The sequence below is a fragment of the Mirounga angustirostris genome, unplaced genomic scaffold, assembly GCF_029215605.1.
Source record: "Mirounga angustirostris isolate CCGP_5_RB_7025 unplaced genomic scaffold, mMirAng1.0.hap1 SCAF_6, whole genome shotgun sequence".
In the NCBI taxonomy this organism is placed as follows: Eukaryota; Metazoa; Chordata; class Mammalia; order Carnivora; family Phocidae; genus Mirounga; species Mirounga angustirostris.
Genome location: NW_026991714.1, coordinates 143,760,777 through 143,782,072, shown reverse-complemented (window position 1 = coordinate 143,782,072; position 21,296 = coordinate 143,760,777). Strand labels below are relative to the sequence as shown.

The 21,296-nt window shown below is 43.5% G+C and overlaps 1 long non-coding RNA gene across 2 annotated transcripts in view; it reads right to left on the bottom strand.

Annotated features, from left to right (window-relative positions):
- LOC135364809 (uncharacterized) overlaps positions 1-21,296 on the bottom strand; it is a 261,232-nt gene that overhangs the window by 34,198 nt on the left and 205,738 nt on the right. The window contains exon 1 of one of the 2 annotated variants that reach the window (XR_010412596.1): positions 6,201-6,275. The exons of the other annotated variant lie outside the window; for it this stretch is intronic. This is a non-coding gene — a long non-coding RNA (uncharacterized LOC135364809). Of the gene's footprint in view, positions 1-6,200; positions 6,276-21,296 lie in introns of those variants that run through there. 2 annotated transcript variants of the gene reach the window in all.

Below are 21,296 nucleotides of genomic sequence, written 5' to 3'. Positions count from 1 at the left end.
CCTCCTATCTACAGGAGTATTGCTCAAGATGCTTGCCTGTGGGATTGCTTCTCATTTACCAGTGATAATTGTCATGTCTACAAATGGGAACTTTCTAGATGTAAAACTCCCTTAAGTAAATGGTTTACCTCTAGATACAATTTCTCTACTAGCTCTTTAGGACTATAAAGGATTCTACCACCACAAGTCCAAAATTCCTTGGGACCATTTCATTTTACCTCATAACTTTAAATAGGTTTTCTGCAATTATGGATCCCTCCTTTTTATTACTTTTTTTTTAAGTCTGTACCTATACCAGGGACTTGGAAATTCTGCCTTTTAGTGCCCGGGTGTTCTGTGATTCAGGCTAAAATGTTCCTAATATTGGCTACCTTTTCCTAATTTGCAAAGGGAAAACAAAAACAGGCACAATCTTCCCAGTTTCACACTTTGTTTTCTTCCACAACTTATAGTGATGGCTGTTGCTTGAAGGGTAGCAGATAAAATTACCGAATTAATAAATACTGAGGGAAACAGACTTTCAATCGCTGGTTAAAAATCAGTATGATAGAGGAAATTTTAATTCAACCTAATTTGGATAGCACCCCTAAGATGGGGGAGGCACTACAGAACAGGAAAAAAATTGAAAAGCTCTCTGCTGCCAGAGGCAAAATCTTTGCTTGGGAAAATAGGGCACCTATGGAAAATGATAACCATGGGCAGCAGCATATCGGATGCTGGTGGTCGGGAGGGGGGTGGGTGTGGTTGAATATGGCAGAATGAGCAGGAATAGGAAAGGGCAGGAGCTGGAGAGAGGATTCTAGAGCTAGGTTGGAGAGAAAGGGAATAGTTTAAGGAAAACAAAAGGTAAGATGATGTGGAGAAGCAGAACAAAGAGCTTTACCTGGAGTGAGACTTTGGTAGAGAAGGGACTAGAGATACAAGTCAACGCAAGAGTGAAGGACACTGCACACCATGCTAAAGGCTAGGTGGTTTCCTGGAGACGACTGGGGGAAAACAGATGGCTGGGCAAAGGAATGGCAGGATTTAGAAGGAGTAATGTTCCTACACTGTACAAAATGCAAGGATGAGGATGCAAATTACGGGATGGGGGCGGAGGGACCTGGTATAAATCCAGTGAATTAGACCATGCTTAAGCCAAGGTGGTGACAGGGAATAGGAAGGTGTGTAAGAGATGCTGAAAAAGAAGGAATGTTCTGGTTTGGAGACGAATTGGATAGGGAGGACAGACAGAAAGCAGACACTATATTTTTAGACCCAGATGACTGGGGTCATTAATCAACCCATTCAGATTCAAGCAGAGTAAATATGATTGCAGATTTTAGATGAAAAATGTCCAGCAATAAAACAGTCATTTATTCAAAGCTCACCATGGGCCAACTACATTCTCAGCCCTTCATGCCTATTAGCCCATGCAATTGTCAAGGGAGCTCCAGGAGAGAAGCACTGTGCCCCCCTTTTACAGATAGGGGAACAGAGGCCAAGGTCACCTTAGGGAGTGGCAGAGTAGAGATTTGAACTGAGACCATAGTTTTTGTATTCTACTTTCCAGCTGTCAACAGGAGGCTGGTGATGTGGGGCTGAGGGACCTAGGAGAAGAATCAGAGCCAGAGACAGAAATCTGGAAGCACCAGTGGCCGCTTAGGAAGAGCTAAGCAGAGAGCAGAGGGTGGAATCCAGGGACAGATCTTTGGCTGGCCCCTTGTTTGGTTTCAACTATAGATCTGAATTCAATAAAAGTGACTAACAACATCCTGTGATAAATGACCTGAATCCAGACACAACGACTTTGAGAAATAAAGAGGTCGATTCATCGTTTTCCTCCCATTCCATGCTCTTGTCATTGGTTTTTTTCCCTTTTCAAATTCCCAGCAATCTGTTTCAAAATGATCAGAGATTAATCGTTGACTGGGAAGATTTTTAAAGCAATCGGAGTATAATCAGGAGAGAGAAATCATTCAGTAATTGGAATAGTAAGAGGTTAATGTAAAAAAGGTAACGATAAAGCAGTTAGATTTACAAGGGAGCAGCAAATAAGAATTGAAAGGAAGTTTCAAGACTACAGGAAGAACAGATGTAAGAAGCCACAACTTCTAGAGGAGACACAGCGTCCTCCCCAGCTCACCCTGAGGGCAGAGATCTGACCTTGTTAGGAAGGGCAGAGCTGGGCTGAATGAAGGGCAGGAGACACTGGTGGGGGTCTTCTAGAGTGCTGGGAAAACCTGTTCTTGGGGAGGGGTCTCCCCAGAGGCACTCCTGTGAGGACAGGTGTTGGGGAAGCTGCTGGCTGTTAAGAGTGGCAGAGTCCAAGCCCCTCGGCTACAAAACCAGCCAGGAGGAGTGCCTGGGAAGCCCCCAGCCACTGCGTGCTACAGAGCTGAGCTGGAGAAGGTGCCAACACTGCAGGAGCTTGGTGGATGCTGGAGAAAGCTGCACGTGCTGCAGGAGACTGCCAAGCAAGCACTCCAGATCCAGGGGGGCAAAACCCTTTCCTCCCGCACGGTCTCTCCACCAGCCTCTGTGGACAAAACGTCAGGGTCGGCTGGCTCAGGAAAAATACTTAAAGGATCCAGATCCATCTTTACAGAGCAGGCAAAAAATGTCTGAATTTGCTGTTGGTATTAAGAGAACATCAGATTATTAAAAGAACTGGAACTTCTCATTCCCTTCTAGATCTAAAAGCCAAGCATAACCTGGCTGCCATGTTCTAAGCCCAGAACTAAGAACTCTGTCCGCTACAGCGGGGGCAGAATCCTTGCAACTTGACCGTGTGGCAGGCAAGGAGAGTCAGGTGCCACCAGCAGTCCCTTTGCCCATCCATTTCCAGCAAGATCCACACTAGCACTCTCACATAGAGCTTTCTTTTGTTTATAAAGAAGCACAGACAGCAGTCACTCTCATTAGCAGAGGGAGCCGAGAACAGGTTTTAGTAAATACATCCAGAGTAAAACTAAGGCGGGAAAATTCATACTCTGGGTCCCATGTGATTTTGTTCTAATTTAAAAGAATATTAACTTGGGTGCCTGGGTGGCTCAGTTGGTTAAGCGACTGCCTTCGGCTCAGGTCATGATCCTGGAGTCCCGGGATCGAGTCCCGCATCGGGCTCCCTGCTCAGTGGAGAGCCTGCTTCTGCCTCTCTCTCTGCCTGCCCCTCTGCCTACTTGTGCTTTCTCTCTGTGTGTCAAATAAATAAATAAAATCTTTAAAAAAAAAAAAAAAAAAAGAGGGGCGCCTGGGTGGCTCAGTCGTTAAGTGTCTGCCTTCGGCTCAGGTCATGATCCCAGGGTCCTGGGATCGAGCCCTGCATCGGGCTCCCTGCTCCGCGGGAAGCCTGCTTCTCCCTCTCCCACTCCCCCTGCTTGTGTTCCCTCTCTCGCTGTGTCTCTCTCTGTCAAATAAATAAATAAAATTTAAAAAAAAATTAAAAAAAAAAAAAGAATATTAACTTCACACCACACTTAGAGTGGACATTCGTACACGTTAAAAACTAGTTAAAATATTAAAACACACAGTTTTGAAATGTAGGTGAGGTGGGTGGGGTCCAGAGATGGCCAAGAAAGAATTCTTGAAACATCTTTGGTGCAAAATGGTGGTTTTATTAAAGCATGAGGATAGGACCCGTGGGCAGAAGCAGCTGCTGCCCCAGGATTGTGAGGAGCAACTGATTACTTCCCTCAACCCCAAAGTATATAAAGATAAGGGAAGTTCCAAAAGGATTTTCATATGCTAAAGATTCACAGGCTACTGGAGGCCTTGCTGTTGTCCACCCAAGTTTGTTTTTCCCTCTAGCAAGGCATTAACATCAAGACAGTTGGGAGCTTCCTGGAGGAGCATTATACTCTGCCTGCCTCAAGTATTTGTCAATGGGCTGCAGGTTATAAGGACATTAGATTTTATCTACATTTCCTTCTGCCTTTGTTTCCCACATCATTCCCCCTGAACAATGTTGACCTTTAAATCTTTAAGGTTGCTGAGGGCAGAAGGTCTCCTCTTCTGTAACTTCTTCCTGCTGAATAGGGGCATAGAGATATCCCTACCTACGGGTCAACATTGTTCAGTCAGGAAATGTAGAGGGGAGTTACGAAAGGGGAAGGCAGCTGAATCCAACACGGACAACATAGATGAACCTCCTTGAGTAGAACAGATCATCTATCAGCTGGAAGTTCTGGCAGTGAAGGAGTCTTGGCACCAGACAGGGAAACACCGAAAATAAGAAAATAAGGTTAATATTATGAGGAGAAAGAGAAGCCTGAATAAAAGACCTTTGACAGTGGACCATAATTTTCCTCCAGTCTAGGAATCTTAAGTAATCACTAAAGGAAAGATCGTTTAAAGCACCCATTTGAGTATTCATGTCAGAAACCCAGAAATATTCCTGTGACAGTCTGGAAGGTACACAACATTGTCTTTATGATAGTACACATTTCACCTTGTACAGCAGCTGAAACATCTAATGCCATTCTGTTTTGTAAAACTGCTCTACACATTTGTGTTACCTCAGTATTTAATAGAGAAATGCTATTTCGAGCGTCATTCAGGGCTTTGACCGTGAACTTACTAAGAGCTTCCACGTGCCAAACACCCTCCAGTCTCAAAGAGGGAACAAAGATGGATGCTAGGCGGTCCTACCAATGTAACACAAAACATGTCCACTACTTTTTTAAATATGGAAGATTGGCTGGGTTGGTAATGGCTTTAATGTGTCCATGCATCCAGGCAAAACCCAGAGTCCAGCGGCCTTTCCAGCCTGGGGGAAGTTCTAGACACAAGTTAGAGCCACATAGACAGTGGGTCCCATTAGGAGCCAGCCATCTAATACTGGGCCTCCCTGTACTGTAGTCAGGGTTATCAAGGGCTCTTCAGTTTTGGAGGGCCACCTTCTGATTTGTGGGTGACTGCATGTCAGGCTTAGTTAAAGGTGGTCATTGTATGCTCAGCTAAAGCCGCTACTTGCAATTTTACGCTCAGAGGTGGCTTTCAGGATAAATATGGCTTAGGGATAAAACCATCAAGAAGCCCCCTATGTTTGAGATCTAGCCTTAACAATATCCTAAATACAAGGAATCACTGGCTCATGGGAGAAGACTTGTCTTAAGAGGTTAAGGGCATCCCCGAGTGCATCATGCAATCCAATCCTAAAGAAAGTGGGGTCATCCATTATCTCCGCAAGTCCATAGTTAACCCTGTGGAGTGGGGTATGCTCTGGCTTTTAAGGAAAAATTTCATTATCCCAGCCATAAGAATTGGTCAAGATGCTGGCTTGGGGAATCTATCTCATTTTCCAGTTGTTTAAATAATCCTATGCCCATGGGGTCCTGTTGTTATCCTCCCAGAGTAAGAAATAAGATGTCAGTCTATACATGAGCTATTGTGGCAATTTCTCTGAAGTTTACCTCAAGTTGTCTAGCATCAGTTTTTAGGGTTTTAGGAAAAAAGGCAGCTTTACTTTTTAATGACTAAGTCAAGAGAATGGAAGAAGATTGGAAACCTTAGTTGGAGAGCCATAGCCAAATATCTGAGGAAACTGGCATTCAGGATCTAGCCTAGTTTATAATAGTATTAAAATTTAGTATCTACAAAGATGTGTTACTGAAACATTTTCTCTCTATAAACCCTCATTTTTAATCAGAGATAGCCAAATCAGGACTAATTTGTTTGTAAAACAAGTCCAGTTTTAACAAACTTGGCCTATTTACATAAGCTCAGCAAGAATAGCAATTGGCCAAACGGAGCTTTTCAGATCGGCTTTGCTGGAACTTTTCATAAGGAATCTAGATTGAACTTTTAGTAGCCTCTCAAGGCCAGAAACCAAGCCAAGTGCTCGCCATCAGACATGCCTGCAATACCTGTAGATTTGGGCAAATGCCACTTTACGAGGTCCCCAATATATCCTGAGGTTCCTGCACTTGCCAGGAAGGGACATTCTTTACTCACCTGGTGAGACTGCTGGGAACTCTGTAAGCAAGGGATCAGGCCAACATCTCCAGGGGACTTTATGGTTCCATGTTTCATAAAGTCAACCCCAATTCCTTAAAGCTGTTTGGTCATATCTGAGTCTGTGCAGATCTCTCAAATATGACATTCCAGTCAAAGCCTTGGTAAAAATAACCAGTTTCCAATGGTGTCTTGTTACAAGGAGAACAGATTCTTACTGAATTTATGCAAATGACTATGAGTGCCATGGAAGAAAGAATACTTACTGAGACCTTTTGAATTTCAGAGAGTTCAGGTAGAGAGAAAAATTAAATGCTTCAATTTGTTCACAAGTGAATACTTCATCACATTTCTGTAAGTCATAGATAACTTAAGGGAAAGTTTCCTTAATCTGAAAGAACAAAATTTAGAGAACCAACAATGTTTCAAACAAGAGTCATAAAACAAACAAAAAAACTATAATCATTTTTCCCAATTCGCTTTGTCCCATGTTACTATTCTTGTTCAGTTTGAATGCAGCTTTAGTTAGTTCTGGAAATTTTTACCCATTTTAAGTTTGATCTTAAAGATATCAAATACCTGTGTTTGTCCTAAAGTCCTTTATAATGAATCTCCTTGAAGATGAAACTCATTTTGCAAGAGAATAAGAACAATTACAAATGCTGAGAACTCAGAAATGGACCCTGTTAACTATCTGATTATGATGCAATTGACAAGGAAATTGCGGTTATTTCTGTGACACATAACACTCAATCAAAATATCAAGTGATGACCTTATATAAGAACATATTACAACTTTAGGAATTGCATATCATCTCTAGAATAGTTATAACATTTACCCAAGCAATACAATCTAAAGCTTATTATTTGTTTAACAGTGCTTCCAGAGTAACTTAACATACCAAATAAAAAGGCCTAAAAGAGTCAAAGAGACTTCATTTACAATTTAAATCTTGGGAAGTTAAAACAAACCCCAGAAAGTTATAGCATATGCCTAAATAGATTACAGATCATTACAAACTTATTTTTATTTAACCAAGGTGACAGTAAGAGATTCCAAAGGCAAATATGTAGGGTTATACAGTTGCTAGCAAAACTTAGCTCCATTAACATTGAGAAGTTTTAACTAAGTGATCAAAGACCTGATAAAGACAAAACATCGAAACTGGTTTTCTGGGCAGACAAAGGAGGAAAAAAACCCTTTGTTTACATTTTCTTATCAAGAGCAGACCAATAATTCAAGAAAACTTTGTCTTTTTAACAGAGAGGAAAGCAAAATTTCAATCTTACACCAGTGTACTTTTTAAAATCCCTTCAGTTTAATCTTAGTCTGTCCTGACCACATATAAAATTCCTCTGCAAAGATTTCCCTACAACCAACCTTCTACAACTTTCCCTTTGCATTCAGATTTTGTCCCAAGCCATTTCTTTCCAAACAACTAGTCTTATTTAGGACAAAATTACCTTCTTTTACCTTCAACAAAAACATTCCCATTCCTTAGATCTTTCTTATATATAGTATAATTAAGACTGATAAAAAATAAGGGAAGCAACATTTAGCAGAATTTTAACTCTTAGAAATCTTAGTCTCTAGTGAAAGCTAAGTAATAACTAATTGTGAACTGCTACACCAGAATTCTGTAGATGGCAAAGCACAAAGTTTTCCAACAGACTCAAATATCCTTAGTTTCTCTGCAATAAATCAAAAGCACAAACCTACATTCAGTAATCAATGCTTTAGCACTCCATCCTACTTGTAAAAGACCTAGATGTCCAATGAATTCAATCCTATTTATCATCCAAGCAAAACTTGAAAGTTTCAGGTTACCAAAGACTTTGAAAGCTACCTTAACAATTACCCATAAAAACTTGAGACAATTCACCACCATTTACAGTCATCTTTTTACGAACAAACTGCAACAGAGATAACATGAGCTTATTTGACCTTCAGTAGACCTTGGTAGAATAAAAGTTTCACATTTAATGCTGATAACTTTAGAGACAGGTCTACCTTAAACCAACAAACAAGTCAAATACCAAACTATGTTCCACCTGGATCTGCTTTTAAAAGTCAGTTTGTTCCCCATTATCGATTTTTACCTGAGACACTGGAGGGAAATCTGGAGTAGGTGGTGTTAGGTCCAGGGGATGCTCTTCTTGCTCCTGGAGAGTGAGGGGAGGGGAGGAGAGGAGCCAATCATGCTGGAGGCATCGAGGATGATAAGGAAGCCAGTAATGCTGGCCACACCCAAGGTGGTACAGAAAGAGGAAAGGGGTGGGGGCGCAGAAGAGGAGAGGTGCTGCCAGCAGGAGATGAAAAGGGGTTCCAGGTTCTAAACCTCGTCAGCTCGGACAGATGAGCAGGCACCATGTTTTCCCACCAACAAGGGAGAATGGACAGTCCACATCAGGCCAGAGAAGACAGGGAATTTCCCCCAAACAAAGAGCATGTCCAGCAGCTTGCCTGGGAATATTCCTTAAAGTTCCCACCCTGAGGTACACTAACCAGAGACCGTTGGTTCCAGTTATAGCCATTAACCCAGGAAATGAGGGAGAAGTCCCCACATACTGCTAGAGTAACCCGGGTCTATTAGAAGGAACAGTGAGAGTCAGCATCCCCTTTGTTAGGGAGGGCCCTACATTTCTTCCAGCAACCTGGGTTTATTCGAAGGAGGCCTATTTGGATAATTATCACCCAATAATAGATCAGGAGGGAGTTTACTGGTCTGGTTACGACCAAACACATTCTACAAGAGGCCCTTAGGTCTGGGTCCTGATTTAGAGCCCTGAAGACCTGGATGGACTTAAGTTACCTCCATCTATTTGCCCTGTTTCCTGCAGAAGAGATCTAAAGGGTAGATCCCACTGAGGCCATGCAATGCCTTTCTTAAATTCTATAATCCGAATTGTTTCCAATGGGTTAAAAGGCATTCCAAGGGAGAGTCCTTGGGAAGTGAAGAAGAGAGAAGGTCCATTACCAAACACCCCCCACCCCCGCCAGGTGGCATCCCACGCAGGCTATGTCAGAGGTTCTTGGTGTCAAAGTGACCCAAGTTTTCCCCCGAATAAAATCGCTATGATCACTGCCACTGTTAAAGGCCCTTATAGGAAGGATGCTAGCATCATCCCCCCCCACCCCCCGCTTTCCCCATCTTATTCTAGACTACAAAATGGGTGCTGGTGTATGGACCAAGATACCGTGCCTTGGAGATCATGCCATAGAAGGTCATGCTTTATTTTGCCTTGTCTTGAAGAACCCGCCATTTTTAATCCATGGAAAACACTAGAAAAGTTTTACAAGGGGAAATCACCCAATTTTGTAATTTTAGTTAGTAGAGGACATTGATGGAAAACAGTAAATAGAAATCCTTCATGATCTAAGCAACATTCCCACACATGTAGTCTTTGCAGCCAACAGTACCCGATTAAATTAAAACCCAACCAGGGACCAGTTTTGGCCAGCTACCTGTGGAGATCTCGGGGCCAGATAAACCAGAGATGTAAGGAGGTCACGTTAGACCAATGAGGAGAAAACCTCACATGGGAGTCTCAAGATTGGCAGCTGCCCCATGCCCAAGACACACAACTTTGTATCAGGACAGGAATAATGAGAGGCCATCAAGTTTCTGGGTCTTAGTACCATGGCCCGAATGGTAAAACTTCCAGCCAATGGGAAGGCTTTCTCCTCCCCGTAGAGTAGCCATGGGCTAGAGGATTGCAGCCTAAGCCATCGACATGAAAGTGTTCCAGTAAGACCATCCTCCTTGAAGAGCCCCTGGAATGAGAGCAAAGGGAGAGCCAAGTACTCGCCAAGTTTGCACCGAAGCTCAGAGTCCAGACGAAAAGACTTGAAGTCCCACGTTGAAGCACCAAATGATAGTTTTGGGAATGTTGCTGAGGTGGGGTGGGGTCCGGAGCTTACGGCCAAGAAAGAATTCTTAAAATGTCTTTGGTGCAAAAGGGTGGTTTTTATTAAAGCATGAGGACAGGACCTGTGGGCAGAAGGAGCTGCTGCCCCAGGATTGTGAGGAGCAACTGATTACATACTTTGGGGTTGGGGGAAGGAAAGCTAAGGGAAGTTCCAAAAGGATTTTCATCTCCTAAAGACTCACAGGGTGCTGGAAGCCTTGCTGTTGTCAACCCAAGGTTGTTTTTCCCCTCTAGCGAGGCAGTAACATTAAGACTGTTGGGAGCTTCCTGGAGGAGCATTGTACTCTGCCTGCCTCAAGTATTTGTCAATGGGCTGCAGGTTATAAGGACATTTGATTTCATCTACATTTCCTTCTGCCTTTGTTTCCCACATCACACCTAAGAGGTATATTGGAAAAAAGAAAAGTCTGCAGAAATTGGATTTTCTAAAGAGACCATTATAAGAAGTCACCTGAAAAACTGTAGTACCAAAATTATGTAAACTGGATGCAAGTTATATAAAATTTAATAACTCCTATATAAAACTATTAAATATACATCATATAAACTTCTCTCACTACAGCAAGAAAAAAAATTGTGAAAAAAACCCACAGAAATCTTAACATGATTGATGAGATCAGATCAAACCAGCAGAAGTAAAACATCTAAGCAAAAATGATGTACTTCCAAAATTCCTTAAGTATCAGAAGTTCTATTTTTTAAAGATGGGTCCATGAAAGCACAGGGTCAAACAGCCTAGGAGGAAATGAAGTGACTTACCATACACCTGGCTCTTAAAATTCATTTCCTGACCTCCGTGTGGCTACGGTGGTCATGTTCTAGACAATCACGTTTAAGTGGAAGTCATTAGGTTAGGTTAATATGTTGCGTTGTTTTTGTTCCCTCCACCCCCATCCCTTACCTTTTCCCTTCTGCATTGAGAACTGGATGTAATAGGCAGAGCTCTGGCAACCATCTCACGTTCAAGAGGTGATAGGTCACGTCCTGAGCTGATGGAATAGAAAGCTAGATGGAACCTAGGTCCCTACTGACTTTAGAGAGCCACCATACCAGGCCTGGACAGCCAGACCTCTTTGGGAAAGAAAAACCCTTACCCTGGAACCTGGAATTAAATGTAGTTTCTAACTCAAAAGTTATTCAGTTTTGAAATTTTGCACATCGAAATTTGTTAAAGAGGAAACTAACAAATCATCAGTATGAGACCTTAATAGATCTGCTTCTTAAAAAAAAAGAAAAAGAAAAAAAAATCAACTGATCTTAAACTTTACAATTAAAAGGCAAAAATTATCAGTTTCGATAAAAAAGCAAGCCCCAATTACATGCTGTCAGAGACGGAGTTTTGTTTGGTTTGGTTTTGTTTTTTTAAAGGCAGGGCCCTCCTTTTTTTTTTTCTGTTTTAAGATTTTATTTATTTATTTGACAGAGACACAGCAAGAGAGGGAACACAAGCAAGGGGAGTGGGAGAGGGAGAAGCAGGCTTCCCACTGAGCAGGGAGCCCGATGCAGGGCTCAATCCCAGGACCCTGGGACCATGACCTGAGCCAAAGGCACACACTTAACAGCTGAGCCACCCAGGCGCCCCGAGACGGAGTTTAAATTTTAAAAATGCAGACAGGTAGAAAATAACAAGATGGAAAAAGATATGTTCGAATATGTCATTCGAACACTAAGCTTAAGAATCAGCCGAAGTTGGGGCGCCTGGGTGGCTCAGTTGGTTAAGCGACTGCCTTCGGCTCAGGTCATGGTCCTGGAGTCCCAGGATCGAGTCCCGCATCGGGCTCCCTGCTCGTCAGGGAGTCTGCTTCTCCCTCAGACCCTCCCCCCTCTCCTGCTCTCTCTCTCTCAAATAAATAAATAAATAAAATCTTAAAAAAAAAAAAAAAATCAGCCGAAGTAGACAAGGAATATTCCAAGGGAAGTGAGAATCCTTTCATATAAGGCGGTCAATTCATCAAGACGTAATTCTAAATGTGACACACGTAATAGAGCTTCAAAACACATGCAGCAGAAGTGGACAGAATTAAAGGGAGAAATAAACAAATCCACCGTTCTAGTTGCAGAATTTGCCATTCCTCACTCAGTAGTTGTTGGGGGCGGCGGGGGAAGGTTACAGAGTCAGTAAGGATGTAAAACTCTTGAACAACACTAGCTAACAACTCACCTAACATTTCTGGAACACTACCCAACAACTGTGGAATGCACCATCTTCACAAAGGCACATCAAGATAGATACTTATCCCAGACAAAAAACAAAAACCAAAAAACTGATACATCAAGCAAGATGAGAAATAATTGAGAACACAAGTTGGAGCCAATATATGGAACACATCTCAATGGGGGGTGGGGGGGGAGTTACTTTCAAACCTTAGGAGTAGCAAAAACTGAACATGTACCTGGCAGTGGTGAGCAGCCTCCAAGATGAGCCCCAGTGACCCGCATCTCCCTAGAATCCTGCCTTTGTGTGGTCCCCTTCCAATAAATATGGGTAGGACTTAGAGAGTCCCTTCTAATGAGTACAATGTAAGTAAGATTTCCTTTTAATGAACAGGATAAGGTGGATGTCATGGCAGTGGACTCACACTATCTCAGAAAAGGCTGTATGGCGTGGCGGGCGCCCCCACATGGCCTCCTGGAAGCTTCTGCTCCAGCCCCAGCCAACTCTTCAGAGCTCTGGAGTGCTACCAACAGCTGGCTGGAACCTCACGAGACCCTTAGATATAACTACTCATCTGAGCACTTTCTTGATTCCTGACCCTCGGTCAGAAACTGAGATAACAAACGTTGTTTTAAGCTACTAAGGTTTGGGGGTTGTTCGGCGACAACAGGTAACCAATAGAAGCCATTAAAAATTTTTTTCTCCAAACTGACATTTATACAACCTACTTTGCCTGACCACAAATATTAATGACAAGAACAAATTATCCTTAGAATTTTTAAACCTTTTAAATGATTCTTGGTTAAAGAGACCAACCTGAAATTACAAACTATTTAGAAATGAATGAAAGTAGAAACACTACAGATCAAAGCCCATAGCATGCAGCCAAATTAAGGAATGTTTCTAGCCTAAAAATCTAGTATTTATTAGAAACCAGGAAAGAATGAAACAAAATAAGCACTTGATTCAAGAAACTAGATAAAAAAGAACCAAATGAGCCAAAAAATACTCTATTAAAAAGGAGTTGTATTAAAAATTAAAATATGAATTAAAGGTTTTAAATAGTCAAGAAAACCAAACATTCTTTGAGAAAGTTAATAAAGAAACCTGGCATCTCTAACTGGCAGAAAGAGAGAGAGATGTAAATAAACACTAGGCATGCAAAAAGGAACAAGTCCACCTAAAGAGATTCAAGTTACTTTAAGACTGTATATAATTATATGCCAAAAACGGGAAAACCCATTAAAATGATAATTTTCTAAGACTTCCCAATAGAACTTTCTGCACAGATGGAAATATTCTGTACATGCTCCATCAAGTGTTAGCAGCTGGCCACACGAAACTATTGAACAATGGATACATGGTTAGTGCAACTGAGGAACTGAATTTTTATTTAAGTTATCACAAATGGCTGATAGCAACTATAACGGACAGAGTAGCCAAAAATATACTCTAAAATATATTCTAGCCTTGGATGTTTAATAGGTAAGTTCTAGTAAGCCTCGTAAGCAATATCTGTTTGAAGTTTGCAGAGTACAGAAAAAGATGCCAAAAGTTCCCAGTGATTTCTTCAAAGCTAGCTCTGATACCGAATTCCAACAAGCATGTACACACCCAGATTTACAGATCTATGCAACAGTAAGAACACAATCCCAACATCTCAGTGACTAGGGGTCAGCAAACAACAGACTAGGCACCGACTCTGGTCCTTTACTGTTTTCAGATGGTCCACAGCTAAAAAATGGTTTTTACCTTTTTTAATGGTTAGAAATGAGCTTTCCCACATACTTGATGTTTCTTAATTCGACATAAACCTATAAGAACGGACAGCATGTGTATGTGAAAGGTACACAAAAATTATTTCACTTCTCCTAACAGCCACACAGGCTGTAAATATATGGAAACTGAAGCACAGAGAGGTAAAGTAACATGCCTGAAGTCACACAGCAAGTTATTGTCAGGGTCAGGTCAGTAAGTGGAACACTCTCAAACACCATGCTCTGGGTTATGTCAATAATCATTAAAAAGCAATCTCCCTAGACAATAAACACAGGAGCAAAGAGCTAGGATGCACATGGGGGCGGGGGGTGGGGGAAGTGTTGCTGAGAACAAGAAACAGCTTCTTAGAGGAAGTGATACCTAATTCATCGAAGTGATCTGCCTTCCAAGCAATGAATGTGCTCAATTAAAAGCCTAGGCTCATGGGTGGATACCAGTATTTGGCAGTACCCATCTGTGTGAACGGTCGCTTTTAGATGTGAAACAAATACATACACAATGAATAATGCAAGGTGATTATTAACCAGTGGAAGACTTTCTGGCATCAGTGAAGGGAATGCTTGAGAAGGGGGCCTTGCTAGGCTATGCCCCCTCAAACCAATGGGATTGTTGCTGAGCCCACAGATCTGGTGGCAAACAACTCAATTAGTAACAGCTGTTTCTTCACCTCAGGAAAAGGTAACCTGATTTCCCTGCAATATAATATACTTGATCATTAAAAACTCTGCAAGCTCCATGGAAAAATGAAAGTCTGAGAACAGAAACCTGAACATATCCTGTCGGGTGGCAGACGACCAGGCCCATAAAACACAGCTGCAAGAAGGCGTGGATGTCACTGATGAAAACTTCAGACACGACACCTTTCCAGCCGCATAGGTCACAGGCAGGCGCTATCTTTGGGCCTCTCCAGGGGCCATCTAAAGCTCTTTAAGAGGCAACGGAAAGCTCTTATTAGTGTTTCAATAAAGCTCTGTGTTCCAGGACTCCTACCGATTTCAGACTTGGCCAGTGTAATGTTGTGAAACATCTCAGAAACTCAGGTGCAGATCCTGGAGATGAAAGGCCGAAGGACATGGAGCTTATTAACTACGACCACAAAGCAAAGTAAAAATGGTACTTGATGGCAAAGCCCAAGAACCCCTTGCAGGAGAGCATTAGTGAGGCCCTAAAGAGGGGGCGTGGAGAAAGACTTGAGAGGAGTGGCTGGTTCTGAACAGGGCTGGGGGTTGGGGGGAGGTTTGCATGGTGCTGTAGCAGCCTGGATCCCACGCTCCTTCACACCTGGGTAGGGAATACCAGCTTAACATGCAAGTTCTCGGTCATCACCTCAACCTGCAGCGCCGAGCACCTACTGGGTGCCCGGTAGTGTGCAGAGGGCAGAGTACACAGAGATGAACGAGACACATGGCCCCCACCCTCCCGGCTTAGTTCGGAGCAACATTTTCCTGTACAAGGTCAGAGAATAACTCAGGCTTTCTACGCCATATGGTCACAACTACTCAGGTCTGCCTTCGCAGCCTGCAAGTGCTAGGTGTAAATGAAGATAGTATGTAACTGAATAGGCATGGCTATGTTCCAATAAAACTTTATACACAAAAGTAGTGGCTGGATTTGACCTGCAGGCTGTAGTTGGTCAACCCCAGGTCTAGAAGGTCATTAGACACACAGTTAATAGCTCACAATGATTGGAGCCTGTTATGTACTAAGTATTGTTGGACATACTTTGTAGGTTGTTTTTCCTCATATAATCCTCATAATCCTCTGAGCTGGTATTATGCCCATTTTACAGATGAGAAAAACTAAGGCATAGAAATGTGAAGAACTCAACCAAGGTCAGACAAGTAGCAAATAGGATGAGCTAGGGTTTGAGCCCTGCAGCTCCAGACCCTAGCTACGGGAGCACCACATGGCACCACACCAGCTCTCCTGCACCAAACCGCCTCCCCAAAGCCCAAGTGTGGTTAAAATGTCAGAAAGAAAAGAAACAGGGGGGGCATGAAACAGGTGGGCCTATGCTAGATAAGCTCATTGGAGAATGGCTGCACCCTAAAGCATGAGAAGGGGTCACCCAGGAAAAGAGGAGGGAGGGGAGAACATTCCGGGCTGTATGAGTTTTCTATTGCTGCTGTTCAAATGACCGCACACTTAGCAGCTCAAAACAACCCTAAGTTACCATCCCACGGTTCTGTAGGTCAGAATCCAGGGCGTCTACAGGTTTCTCTGCTTTGGGTTTCAGGAGGCCAAAACCCAGGCGTTAGCTGGCTGAGTTTTGTCTAAAGCCTCTGGGGAAGAACGGGCTTCTAAGCTCATTCAGGTTGTTGGCAGAACTTAGTTGCTCGTGTTTGGAGGGCTGAGTTGCTGTCTTCTCATGAGTGCTCAGCCCGGAACCCCCCTCAGCTCATCCTGTTGGCCCCTCCATCTTTGAGCCTGCACCCGAGCACGGAGCCTGCACACGTCGACGGTCTCTGCCTCATACCGTCTTCCTCCTGCCTCCAACTCCACGCCGTTCTCTGCTATTAAGAGATCACGTGATTAAATTGCAGTCACCTGGATGAGAGAGGCCCTCCCTGTTTTAAGTTCTGTAGCCTTAATAACACCTGCCGCCATCCATCAAAGCATATCACAGGTGTGGGGCGGGGTTAGGGAATGGCTATCTCTGGAGGCCCCTCAGCCTACCCCACAGGCAGGGGGAACAATGCAAGCAAAGGCCTTGGCATGGGCGCTGAAAGAAGGCCAGTGTGGCCAGAGGACAGCAAGATGGGACGACGAGGAAAGAGCTTGGCTGGCCCAGGCTCGAGGGTGGCCAGCGCCTAGAGGCCACAAGCTTTGCAAGCCATTAAGAAGTCGAGATTTCGTTCTAAGGGCTATGAGAAGCTGTGAACGGCTTGTAAATGGGGGAAATACGTCTGATTCACTTTTTCTTCATGATTAGCTGCTGGGTAGAGAATGGATCGGGGAGGGGCAAGAGTGCGTTAAGTGGGAAGACCAGTTAGGTGGCTACTGTGGTTTTCTGGATGCACATGGTGGGGCCCTGGGACAATGTCAGCAGTGGAGGTGGGGGGAAGGAGGAATGCGAGACATGTTTTAGAGGAGATTGTCAATGGATTGGCAAGTGGTAGAGGGAGGCGTTAAGGGTAAGAAGGAAAGATGGAAGAACAGGTTGGGGGCTGAAGATCAAGAGCTCAGCCTTGAACGTCCATTGCTGAAGTGGCTATTAGGCATCTAAACAGCTCTATGAAGTAGGCAATAGATGATCTGAAAGGCAGGCGGATGCCACAGAGTTCTGCCCACCCCAAAAAACTTTCCCAGCAATCATTATGGTTTCAAATTCTCATTGCTGGCCTCATGTCATTGGGGAAAGGTGTTGGGTCTCCAGGGCAGGTACTAACAAATGGCCTACAACATGCTATGGATTCACACAGTACTACAGCTCAGGTGACGGGATCTGAAAGCTCTCTGCTTAGGAGGCTGTGAGCCTGGAGGGAGGGAAGGAGGAGGGCACAGGATGGGACATTTTTGGTGATGAGAGACAAGTCTAGGGCAGGCCCTGGGAGGTAGCCCAAGTGGGAGGCATCTCAGGAGGAGACTGTCAATGAGGGCCTGCATGAACCTGAACCAAACCACCTTTTTTTTTTTTTTTTTTTAGATTTTATTCATTTATTTGACAGAGAGAGACAGTGAGAGAGGGAACACAAGCAGAGGGAGTGGAAGAGGGAGAAGCAGGCTTCCGCGGAGCAGGGAGCCCGATGCGGGGCTCGATCCCAGGACCTTGGGATCATGACCTGAGCCGAAGGCAGACACTTAACGACTGAGCCACCCAGGTGCCCCCCAAACCATCTTTTGTTCAGCCCGAATCCCTGACTGCAGAGACCAAGATGTCCGCTAAAGAGAAGCACCTGAGATTTCTGGGAGGTGCTGTTATCCAGCAGAGGGACAGCAATACCGGCTTAGGCAGGACCCACTTCCCCTGCCTGCTGGAAAGATACACGCATGGCCTCCCTGAGGATGCCTCAGACTGACCAAAGAAAGTCAGCATGATGTGGCTTAGGCCATAGGGGGTGGGGGGGCACGCAACGGTTTTAGCACTGTTCCGAGTATTACCCGCTCTTGAGCCTCGCCTCCACCTGAAGATACGGTTGTGCCACCTACAGACATGCCCTTCCTTTCAGGCCAGTGCAACCTTAGGCATGGGATGGCATGGTTTTGCAGCCCAGCTTTGCATTTCCTGTGTAACTTTAGGCAAGTCACTTAACCTCTCTGTGCCTCTGTTTTCTCATCTATAAAAGGCTCATGGCAAGAATAGTACTGGGGAGTCCCCGCTTCCAGGACAGCAAAGAAAGGAGCTTGGCAGACCTCCTTCCTGGTGAAATAAGCCTAATGGTGAAAACTATTTAAAAACAGACAACCATTTAAAATCTCTGAAAATTGTTTTTAAGGGCACATAGCAAATGAAGAAACATTTATTTAAGAAAATCTACCGGAACTTGCTAAGAACTATAAAAGTCTGTGGTACCTGAGCCACAACCTCCTCTCTTCCCCCACCCATCCACTCTGGTCAGCTGTGGCCAAAAAGAGGGCTCCCTCTCCCCCTGAGCTCCTAAACAATGGTACAGCTCACTTCGGGGAGCAGGTTGCCAGCATTTCTCATCCCCTCCAACTCCAATTGAAGAGGTTAAATTCCTGGTGAGTTTAATCAAAACATCAGGGGCTTTCTTTCCTCCACACATCCCCCATTCATAGGATGGGCACTATTCTGGGCATCTGGCCAAGAATACTTGGGGTGGGGGGCAACAAATGCCCCAGGGCAGTGTTGAAAACAGGAGAGCAGTCAGCCAGCAATTCAGGGAGCCTAAGAGCTGGGTGTGCTATTATGCGAGTTAGTTCTACAGAGAGATGGGGAGAGACACACAGAGAGCCCCACTGAAACCCAATCATCCCAGGGTGAGTGTGCACACCCACTTCATTCTGGAGCCCAATCATTTCACTTTCCACCCCCCAGGGATGAAGGAAGTCAAGAATGAAAATGAGTGCTGCAGAGATTAATTCTAAATCACCACATTCATGGAATTTTGCTCAAATTAGAGCATGTTTGGCAAAGCACTTTGCAAACTATAAAGCACACCATGTATGTTAAATATTGTTATTACTTATCAGGGCGACCAATATAAGGTAGTAATTAAGAGGACAAATTCTAGGGTAAGGCGTGTGAATTCAAAGACCAAAGCCATCACTTCTTGACTTTGGGGATTACCTGACTTCTCTGAGACCCAGTTACCCCATATGTGAGATGTGTCCTGTATCTCCCAAAGAAAATTCTTCTAAATCCTGGTACCCAGCCAGTGGCCACCAGGGATAGTTGAGGCATAAACAAAGAAGGAGCTCTAATATCCTGCCAGGTCGCTGCAGAAGCAGAATTTCCTAGAACCCCAAAGCCAAATCTGAACATAAAAAAACTGACACTAACTCATTAACTTGTTGGAAACAATTAAGATCTAAGGAAAGATGTACCTGTCGTTTTTTTTAAAATTCAGTCATTGATCTGTTAGATATTGCTGTTACATATCCATGTTCCCAAGAAGGTTTCACTTTATAAAGATCATTCTAAGGTGCACTGGAAGGGTATTTCCTGGTGATGTACAGCGATGTACATTGTAGGGCTCTTGATTGACATTAGAAAGACTTTCAACCGTTTCTCAGAGGCACTAAAGGATTATTCTTTCGTCCTTTTACTTCTCTTTAATAGAGATTGTGCAACCATTATTTAGCTGGAGCCATGTTGCTTCTGACGGAAACACTAGGTGCCCTTTTTGAGTTTATCCCTGAGTTCAGTCCCTGTCTGACCACTTTGTTCTCTAGATGAAGAGGTGATTCAATTTCCATATAAGAAATGGTTTGATGCTTTCAGCCAATTCAAGAGGAAAGCAACACAGCTTTGTTACATTAGTACTCTTTTTTAAGCAAGCTGCCCTAGGAGTTTTCTTTGATTGCTGCCTCTAAAATGGATTGAATGTCTACTGTTGACCTTTACCAGGTATCTTGTAGATAATAAATCATCTCCAAGTGGTCCCATATTTACTGAGATATACCACATACTGTGTATACATTAATTCTTTAACTCTCTTAATTTTACCTACTGAAAATATCCCCAGTAAAATAGTGCTTCATTCTTTTTTTGCATCTCCAAATCTTATACAGTGCACAATGTACAAGTGAAATTTTTATGCTGCATGGTGGGCAGGGGATGGGGCTGGAGTGGATCTGACTTTTGTCATGAAATAATTTCTTCAGTTCTTCTTGGTAAGTAGCTTTTCCCAAGAAATGTTTTAAACTTATTGGAATACAAAGTACATTCATACTCACGTGGTCTACTTTTTTTTAAGCAAATCTATGCCCTGTGCTCTCTTCTAGCTAGAAGGTAGGTCACTGGGTCATTGCTCTGGCCCAACCTGCCATCGGGCACCTCTCTCCATCACCTCTGGCAAGCTCAAGTCTCTTGTCGCCTCTTGCCTGGACTAATGCAGTAGCTTCCCACTGGTTTCCCTGCCTCTAGCCTCAGCCTCTCTAAGCGGGAGGAAGCTTCAGGGGTGGGGCAAACAACAGATATAGTGTTACTCCTTCCCAGTAAATTCAAAAAAAGCAAGACTACAAACAATGAAGCAAAGATTAGTAGGCGCAAGTTCAATATCCCTTCCTCCACATATGAATTTTTATAAGTGAAAACACTTGGCAACAAGCAACTTTTCATCATTCTGATGAGTTGGGTTTTGGCTTAGTTCGAGCTTTGTGAAATGAATTTAAGACTGAAGGAAAGTAATGCTGTCTCTCTTTGCTGAGAAATTTATGCTGAACTGGACCTTATGCCCATAGACTACTGATCTTCTATTCTCACATCTGAGTCCTACTTGGCTACAGGCCAAGGGGTCCATAAGGACCTGGGCTGCTAAACTATTAATATCCATTGACCCTGATGAGTCACCTGCCAGGAGGAAATCTGCTATTGTTCCCACCTGGAAGTGGGAGAAAAAAATGGCAAGTAGAGTGGTCACACCATTCATTATCTGCCCTCTTGGGTTCTGACCAGTGGTGTGCTGGACCTGGCTTGTACCAGCTTGAGAGAGATGACCATTAAATTTTCAGGAGTTTTGTGAGCTAGTTGTTAAACACTGTTATTATTGAAAAACTAACTTATGTAGATTCATAATTAAACAAATTATGGAAAAACGAAGGCAATCATTACTCAAAACTCATCACTTCCTAATTATTTTACTACAGCTTACAATTAGTTATCTAGGCTTTTCAGGTGATTTACATCTATTGTACCTGCATAGAGAAAATGCTCTCCAACAGTGGGCTCCCGTGCATTTCCCAACTCCACCTTCGGTGATACCACGTTGGTAGCTTGAAATGAGCCATGGTGAGAACAACGACACCATGGAAATCAGCAAATGACACAAATTAGGGTTTTCCATCTCCGTTCAGCAGAGTGGGCTGGTAAACA